Source organism: Seriola aureovittata, chromosome 7 (genome assembly GCF_021018895.1).
Source record: "Seriola aureovittata isolate HTS-2021-v1 ecotype China chromosome 7, ASM2101889v1, whole genome shotgun sequence".
In the NCBI taxonomy this organism is placed as follows: Eukaryota; Metazoa; Chordata; class Actinopteri; order Carangiformes; family Carangidae; genus Seriola; species Seriola aureovittata.
This window is the reverse complement of record NC_079370.1, coordinates 1,928,654-1,937,568: the sequence shown is the minus strand read 5'-3', so window position 1 is coordinate 1,937,568 and position 8,915 is coordinate 1,928,654. Positions and strand designations below refer to the sequence as shown.

Below are 8,915 nucleotides of genomic sequence, written 5' to 3'. Positions count from 1 at the left end.
AGCCCTCTCCGACGGAGTATAAAGGCTGCCTGTCAGATGAAACGGCTTGAGGAAACCTTTGACCCCACACCTTCCTGACGTTGAAATTTCACAAGGCTGCGTTTCATTCTTACTACATACCAATAATAATAATACTTCATAATTCTCATTGCAGCACCTGTTGAGTGTGACGCTGTGAATGTCTTCCAGGAGACACTGAATGTGTGCCCTTATCTCCTTATTTGAACAATATTGCATCCCCCTCCCTTTTTTGACATCCATCTTTTCTCCTTGCCTTTGAGTGTGACAGGTTTTTTCTTTTCTTTTTTTTTTTTTACCTCCTGATGCCGTTGGGCAACATGCCACAGGAACTAGTTCTCTTCTAGCACAACCTGGCTCTTATTCGCTCACAGGATTTAATGCATGGTCTCCCTAACACTCAACTTGCCACGCTATCGTGGCAGACCTTTTCTGTTAATCCATTCCCTACCCGTGGTAGCGCACAGTGAAGCTCTTTGCTTGACAGAATTGGATGGAACTGTCAAAGCACAATGGAGGAAATCTGAACTTCTCTGCCTTATAATGACCGAGCAGCAGACAGTTATCCTGACTGAAATACAACGCTTGGGTCGCTGGTTCTCTTGATTTCAGTAGAATGGTCCTAAGATGGTAAATGTGAAGTACCGTGAGCAGCAAACCCCCTCCATCTTAAGGTATTATTTTAGTAGGAAGGGGTTGAAAACATGTGGCATGTTAAATCATCACAGGTGTAAATATAATTAAACTTCATGTTGTGGGCTTTTGTCTAAATAAAGCAGTTAATTCACATAAGGCTTCATATGGATATAAAAGTTAGTTCATTGTGAATAAGTTAGTTCTTTGTTCGACTGACTGACTTTTGAACCGATCACATCATGTTTTAATTTAGCCTTCCAACTGGTTCTTAAAATCTGACACAGTCAATCAGAATGAGGAATTGCCATGAAAGTGAAACGGGTGATGCTTACACACTCACCCTCCTTACACCAGGACACAGTGCTGTCCCACTGTAAAACCATTACAGCTTTTTAGTGCTCCCTGTTTAATTTTTTTAGCCCTTTATGCACACTTTCCATTAGGTCCACACGTCTGCAGACTTCGCTCCAGGGAATAACCCACAATTCATAGCACTGTGACGTTGAAGCGGCGATGACAGTGTAATTCAGCATCGTAAAAAGTTGGCAACAAGAATATTTCTTATTAAGTATAAACACACATGTTGCTAACTTTGTGATGGCTTTTTGGTCCAACGGTTCTGTTAAGCTTATAAACAGGGAGCGAACAATAAACACTCCCCAGTTCATCAAATATCTGCCTCACACTAAACTGTCCACAGTAATTTCTTTGTTCAGATAACTTGATTTTACAAAGTGTTTTCTCTTCCCTCGCTCTCTCCTGCGCTCCTGCCAAGCTCACGTCTTACGGGACAGATGGTTTGAGATGGGAAAGATTCCCAAGTTTATGACTTGTGAGCGTTCACGTCATCTGACAACTCTAGAAGGTTGTAAAATTGCAGATTTGGGAGTGTGAGGGTTAGAAATGCTGTGCATTTACCATATAACACTATATCCTTTATATTTAGGGCTAATGACTTGAGTTGACTTTAGGCATCTAGATTTGTTTGGTATTCAGGCACTTCAATATCATTAGGTACAAACTCGGATATATCAGAGTTTTCAGAAAGAAGATGTGCACAGAGCCCTAAATGAAATGATGAAAATCATTAGCTTTGAGGACGTGTGGAAACAAACAGCAACAGATTTGCTCTATGTGGCGCCAATTCACGTGAAGATGTGTCCGCTGGAGTTGAAAATGTCTCAAGTGGTTCGGAGAATTGGAGCTTTATTCTGAGACTTTGGCTCCACTTCACGGTCGTACAGAAGCAACAGGAGCAAAAAGCACAGGAAGGTCTGGGGGAATAAACTAATGGAGTTTAAGTCAAAAAAAAAGAAAGAATAAGATCTAAGCTCGAAGGTCCACTTACCCGCTGTGAATCATGTGATATTACTGAAGAAGACCATAAATCTTAAAAGCTCCAAAAACCTAGAGGATTATTCAGTTACACATCACTGCTTCAAAAGTTCCAGAATTAACTTCAATGCTTAAAACTGGAGATTTTGAAGTAAGTCAAAGAAAATGTGAGGCAGTGAGTTACGATGTTTTTGTCAAACTACTTTTCTACCATGTCTGGTATGAAAATTTGCTTTGTGTTAAAACTGAACAAGGGCCAAGCTGCCTCCTCAGACTGGTACATGACGGTGCCAGTGTGGCCTCAGAAAGAGGAAGTGAAACTCCTCCGTCGCCAAGGTTATTTTTGATTCTTCTGGGTGGGTGGGGGGGTGGGGGGGGTGGAGAAGTCACAAGAAACCATAAACTCATCTTAAAAAGCCAGAGATCATCATTAACATGAAACACGTTAAACACTTGATCCGACCCACTGATGAAGGATGGATGACGTTTGTGATATTTTCAAGTGTAACTCCATCAAACGACTTTATCCTTCAATACCTGCAGCACTGGAACACAATAAAACTCTCTGTTTCGCTGTAACAGATGCGAACAGGACCTGAAGACACAATACTGTATTATCGAGCGAGCGGAGGCTGGAGAGCTGAACACCGCAAACCAAGAAACAGCTCTGTGAATTTCTAACTGCAGCGGAAAAAGTCAATGCATGAATTAAATACTTTGTTCAACGACTCAGTGTTTGAATAACACTGTGCTACCGCAGCTCTTTCATGGAATACTTAAAGCGAGTGTAATCTCGCTCGCTGTGAAACTGTGTGCACTCGCTCATCCATTCAGCCACGCACCCACAAAACACTAAAACACTTATTCTACTGTATCTCCAACACCAGCTCCAGTCCACGGGTTGCTTCAGGTTAAATGGTCTGCCAAATGATTCCATAAAAAAAAAAGAGACACCAAGAATGGATCCAGATTGCAGGCATTTTATTCTCTCAGTTTTTCATTGACTTTTTAAAGGCCTTAAACCCACTGCATCGTGATGTGTGTATAATTACACTCCTCAGAATATCTGCGTCTGTCTTCTAATCTTAGTTCAAACGCACCTCCACGCTTCAATTTACTGGTGAATTACCAGACACATCCCTTATTATTAAATTAAATTACAGCGTTGAGGTGCTACCTTTATGGTGTTAACTGGCTGTTAAAGCCATTGGTGGCCTAATAGTCTCCTGTTTTAAATCTGTGTAGGAAATACAAGGTTGTTTTACCCTGAACAGGAAATAAATAAAAACCTCAGATGGGTTTTATTCGTTTTGAATAATAAATGATATAGTAAACTTGCTTTTTCTAGTTTTCCTCATGCAGAAGTTGCTGTATTTTTGATAGTGAAGTCTGTTTATGCTTTTTTAGGTTACTAGAAATCTCATGTCTAAACATGAGTCATTTAAAATGCATTTCATAAATATTTAAAAATATAGACTTTGCTTAGGCAAAAGTTCTAGTACCGGGTAGTAAATACACAGACTACACATGCTATGCATTTCTATACATGCGTCAATGAGTTCAAGCCAGAAAAGTGTGACATGGTAACAATAAACACGTCTACATCTGCTTCACTTCTGCGTATCTACCCACATTTATTTATCTTATCTCATACCCTGAGCATGTACTTTAGTGGGGTTTATTCATTGTCTTGCTTTTATCTTTGATGCTCAGTCCAGCGGCTGTAATGGCCTGAACTCCCCACAGGGATGGTCGACGTGTCATGTGATTCGATCCACAACATTTGGTTCAACTTTTACATTCCTCACTGGTCTGATTTACATGTAATTGTTATCCTGTCACATGTGAAAAGTCCTCAGCGGAGGGTCCACAAGCGGTATCTTGCATTTACCGGCATTTGATGGCCCTTATTACGCTTAATACAAAACAGCTCAAACAAGGTAAGTGCAACCATATGACTGCCAATTCAGATTAAGTCCTCTTTACGGGGCCCTGCTCTGTGCTGGGGCCGGGGGGATGTAAAGGCATTTTAAATGCTCAGAAATGATGTAGTTTAGGTTACAAGACAGAGGGAATAAAACCAGGAGAATGTGTCACCTTTTATGACAAGTGACAGCTGGAGATGAGAGCAACATGTGAGAAATGTGTGAAATAATAACAGTGTTATTGAGAATCTTACTATTTTCTTTACTTTTGTGAGTCTTTGATGTGTTAATGACGGTGGTGTATATATGTATGTCAACTTTCTTACTTTATACTTAAAGAAACAGAGAAATATTGTACTTTTTTTAACTGCATTTATTTCACAGCTTTAGCGACTTTACAGTTTAATTTGATTTGACATACAAATATATGATGAGCTCATAAAATATGATATAAAACAGTTAAAATTGTTTCCGCTTGAACCAACTATAAAAAGGAAAATGCTAGTTAATAACCCAATAGTATAATATACAATACAAACATTCACAGGAATAACACATTAACTGCAGAATTGCTGCTTTCACTTAAGTAAAAGTGATAATACTACAGGGCAGAAATATCCTGTTACAACAGACCTGCTCTCAAGTATAAAACTATTTACCTACAAAAGTAAAATTCTCATTATGCAGAATGGCCCATTTCAGAATATTATATTATTGGATTATATAAACATCATTTACACATTATCTAATCTTAATCTATTAAAGATACATCATCATTTATTTGTTGATATCTTGTATAATCGGAATCTGCAAAGTAACCTGTAAATAATATTCATCAAAGTAAGAAGTGCGATATTTCCCTCTGAAATATGGTGAGACGGAGGTATAAAGAAACCTTCCTCCACCACTGGTTAATAAGATATATAGTTATCACTGTTACCCCTCATTGTTACTCAAATTGTTGCTGAGTAAAACACCGAACCATTTTCCTGTTTAATGGTTGCAGCTCTCGCTCTCTGGAGCTAAAAGCCTGCATTGTAAATGTAAAACATGGGTTCCTGAGAGCTAAAGCCTTTATTGTCTGAATTAATAACCCCATATTCAGAGGTAATGGCTCACAGGAAGCACTGTTCTTTTCTTCTGCCTTCTCTACAGTCAATCCACCAAGATCTGAAGGAACGCCTGAGGGGAAGCTCAGTCGTAAACTATGTGGAATAAATTGTTCAATAACTGGCTCCAAACCAGCACTTGGTGTGAAACTAACTCCTCCTGAGTGAAATGTCAGTTAAATATTATTTCTTTAAATGAAAATAAATAAATAAAGATAATAAATCACAATTGCCCAACATGCTTCACAGTCTCAGGTCCCTGTGGAATGATTGTTCAGAGATCAATAAAGCACATAAAGGCTGCGTCTGCCATTGCAGCGTGCCATTCTTGTTTTGTTTGCATAAAGATTTATTGGGACTGAGGATGTTTATTTTCACTGTGAAATTTATAGCCTGAAAATTTGCCACAAGGTATGACAGTGTGTGGCAACAACAGGTTGGAGGCTGTTCCAGGGCGTGTTTGTAATTGCGATGTCTAAACAAGGTCTAATTTATGACTTCTACAAAAAGCTCTGTATCCCATGTTGGATCAGGCTGTGCTACCCTTCACATTTCACTTCTTTTTTAACATGGTAAATTATACTGTGGAGATCAGACTTTTACATCTAATTTCAACATCGCTCAACACTGTTGATTTTACCAGCAACCAACAGCAAAGTGCCAGAAACTTTCACTGCCTATCCCCCTGAATAAACACTAAGTGCTGTGGTTAAAGAAACAGATCGGTCGCCAGCCGAGAAAACGATCACGTGTGGGTGAAGAGAAGTGAAAGGCAGAGAAACAGAGATAATCTCTCCTTCATAGAGCTGAAGAAGTTTAGAGTGAACAATCAGGTTTCAGTAACTTCTTGTCCCCACCCATCACTTGCACCTACACAAGAAATGTATTCACACAAGAGGTGACAATGATCATGGAAACAGCATCATGTCGAGAGATTATATACTTTGCTAGAATTAGATATTTAAAAAAAAAAAGAGAGAGGCGAAGGTCCCTCATTGACCCCATGTATGACGTAATCTGGCAAAACACAAATTTATTTAGGAATGTGCAACATGTTCCTAACTGTCATTTCAAAGTAAATGAGACAAGAGCAGTACAGGATCTGCCTTATCATTAGATACTGTGATTTAGTCGTGCATATTCCCAAACAAATTGGCAATGAATCAAATAACCACACAATGAATGTGGGGCCTTTAGGGGTCATGGACCCCGGGGCAGTTATAGTCTGATAAAAGAAACAAACAGTCCTAGCTGTCCATAAAGCTCTACATTATCTGTACTATAATACACTAATTTCCCTCGCTGTTGTAAAACATCACATATAATACATGTAGATTCTATATTTGTACATTTTTCATCCTTTAAATATGCTGCAGTACACTCAACTGCTTAATTTGGGTAAATTATTTTTTATGGCTGCAGCATTGTGTTACATGGCGACGTCTACTGCATCATTATAAATCACATTCCCCCTGTAATTCAGACTAAAATACTCAGTATTCTGGGAAACTTTGCGATCTAGACTAGAATTAAAAAATGATACTCTGAGTTTGATCATCAACTCATGTCTGCACAACACAAGTTTGTCATATTGGACGATACACTATTAACTCTAACACAGAGAGAACATTAACTACACTTCTTTCTCTATGAATAAAACAAGACTAAGAGTCGACATTACAGCTGTGGGTCTGTGAGGCTCAGTGGTGCTTGAGCTAAATGCTCACATCAGCATGCTAACATGCTAACATGCTCACAAAGAAAGTGCTAGTATGTTGATGTTAAGCAGGTATAATGTCTATCATGTTCAAAATCTTGGTTTGGCCTGTTAGCATGCTAACATTTATTGATTAGATTTTAACAAAGCACAGCTGAGGCTGTTTCGCAGGTATTTGGTCATAAAGCAAAGTGTCTATAAAAGTCCTTTAAGAGCAATGTAGGGGGTGAAAGTGGAATTTATCCACGAGGAATATAAAAAACCTGCATCAAATGTCACAGTTCCTTAGTTGTTGAAATATTTCATTAAAAAATAAAAACATCAATCACAAATGTCTGCGCAAAATTCAGCGCCAATCAAGCAGATGTTGACAGATGTCACTAAAGGCTTTACGTGAAAACTCTGACCTGCTCGTAGCGCCTCAAGAAAAGTCAGAGGATCACCAGAGTCATCAGGATTTATTCTCTGGGAATCATGAATCTGCACAAAATTCGATGGCTAAATGAAATTTCTTGAAATGAAATGAAATGTAATCCAGCTGTGTTAATGCTATACTGTTTGTTCTGAATGGCCACACTCACACGTCACACAGTCGACCATCGTAGCCTCCTCATCCTCTCCTCAACAGCCCTGTGTCTTTGTAGTGCTGATGAAATAAATAGTACAAATATGTAAATAGGGATGGAAGTGCACACTGTCAGACAGTCTCATGGTGTCGCACTCAACTGTGTGTACACATAGAAAGTCACACCCTCACACACCAGTTACTGTGTAATGGTTGCCGGTGTGCTTCAGATGAAGTGCTGATCAGGCCATTGAACCGCGGCTGAAATCCCCTCCTCTCACACCTCTCAGGCAATTTTGGCAACTTTCCGAGATTGTCAATCAAACCCACTTCACAGAACCACTGGCCAGCTGTGTGGAGGTGAGACAGTGAGGAGGATTTCAACTTGTTTCTCTCAAGCTCTTCGACCACGTCTTCAGCCCATAAGCTCGTAAGCAAAACATCCAAAGCCACAAATACAATGATTAAGAATTAAATGTTTTTTTCCCCCCATTTCTTTGTTGTAAATGACTTTTAAGGCATTAAAGCATTATTTAATTTCCAAACGCATTTCTGTAGAAACACAGCATTTCTTCATTGTTTATCTTCTCTGCCATATTACTGAATCTGTCTGTATATACTTATCAGACAAGATCTCCTGTAACGTGGCCTCCACCACAACCTTATCTCTGCATAGTGCATGTTTCCTGTGTGCTGCTGCTTCTGTCTTTATGTTTGAGCAGTGTATTGATTGCTGTTTGTATCTCTGGAGATGATAAAGAAGTTTCCTAGCGTGAGATCAAATTTAATCAATTTATAAATATTGAAAGAAAAAGGCTTCTGCTGCTGCTGCTGCTGCTGCGTTTCAGGCTCACCCAAGTTGGCAGGTATGGCGCCCAGTGTCAGCCCAGATCTGGCTGAGTGCGTAACACGCCACCCTCATTCTAATGAAGGTCTTTTGGATTACCCTCCACAGTCATTAGATCAGCATAATAAAGGGACTCCGGCCAGTGTGAGAGGAGGGGGAGGTGGGGCGAGGGTCGGGTACTTGGTGTGATAGACAGCGACCTATTAGGCCTACACGTGAATGGGGGACGCTTCGGTGAATTCACTTCCTCAGTTTGTCTCTGGCAGGCCCCAAGGTCACGTCTGCTCACTGCTGAGGACGCCTTTGTGATGGAAATCCTGTGGATAAAGTTTAACCCCTAGAACAATCCAAAACCTGGTCCTCCATGTTCGCTGGCCTCCCCCACCCCCCCGCTCCCAGTCACCCTCGCTCCAATCCAAAAGCAATAGGCTGCGAGTCCCGTGGCCGATCCCTGTTATTGGACCTGCCTGCAGATTGGATGGATAACTGTTAAGTGTGTGTGAGTGGGGTGACATTGTGTTCTTTAGATTTGACACAGATGTTGCAGTGAGAGAGAAATTGGGTGGGAGGATGAAACAGGGAGGGAGAGGGAGAGAGAAAGAGAGAATGAAATCCATCTGTAACAGTGTGCATGAATGATTGGTTCATGTGCGATTGACATTTGTGCTGAAATCAAGCCAAGAAAAACAAACAAAAAAAAAAGCATGACATTTTTGTTAAGCTCTAATCCTCTTGGTGCCAAGATGACGCACTTGAATACGAC

The 8,915-nt window shown here is 40.1% G+C and overlaps 1 long non-coding RNA gene across 1 annotated transcript in view; it reads left to right on the top strand.

Moving 5' to 3' along the window:
• The window catches only part of LOC130172755 (uncharacterized), a 31,766-nt gene extending 26,504 nt beyond the window's left edge, over window positions 1-5,262 (top strand). Inside the window, exon 3 of the long non-coding RNA XR_008828327.1 lies at window positions 5,070-5,262. This is a non-coding gene — a long non-coding RNA (uncharacterized LOC130172755). The remainder of the gene's footprint in view (window positions 1-5,069) is intronic.
• Window positions 5,263-8,915: the final 3,653 nt, after the last annotated feature.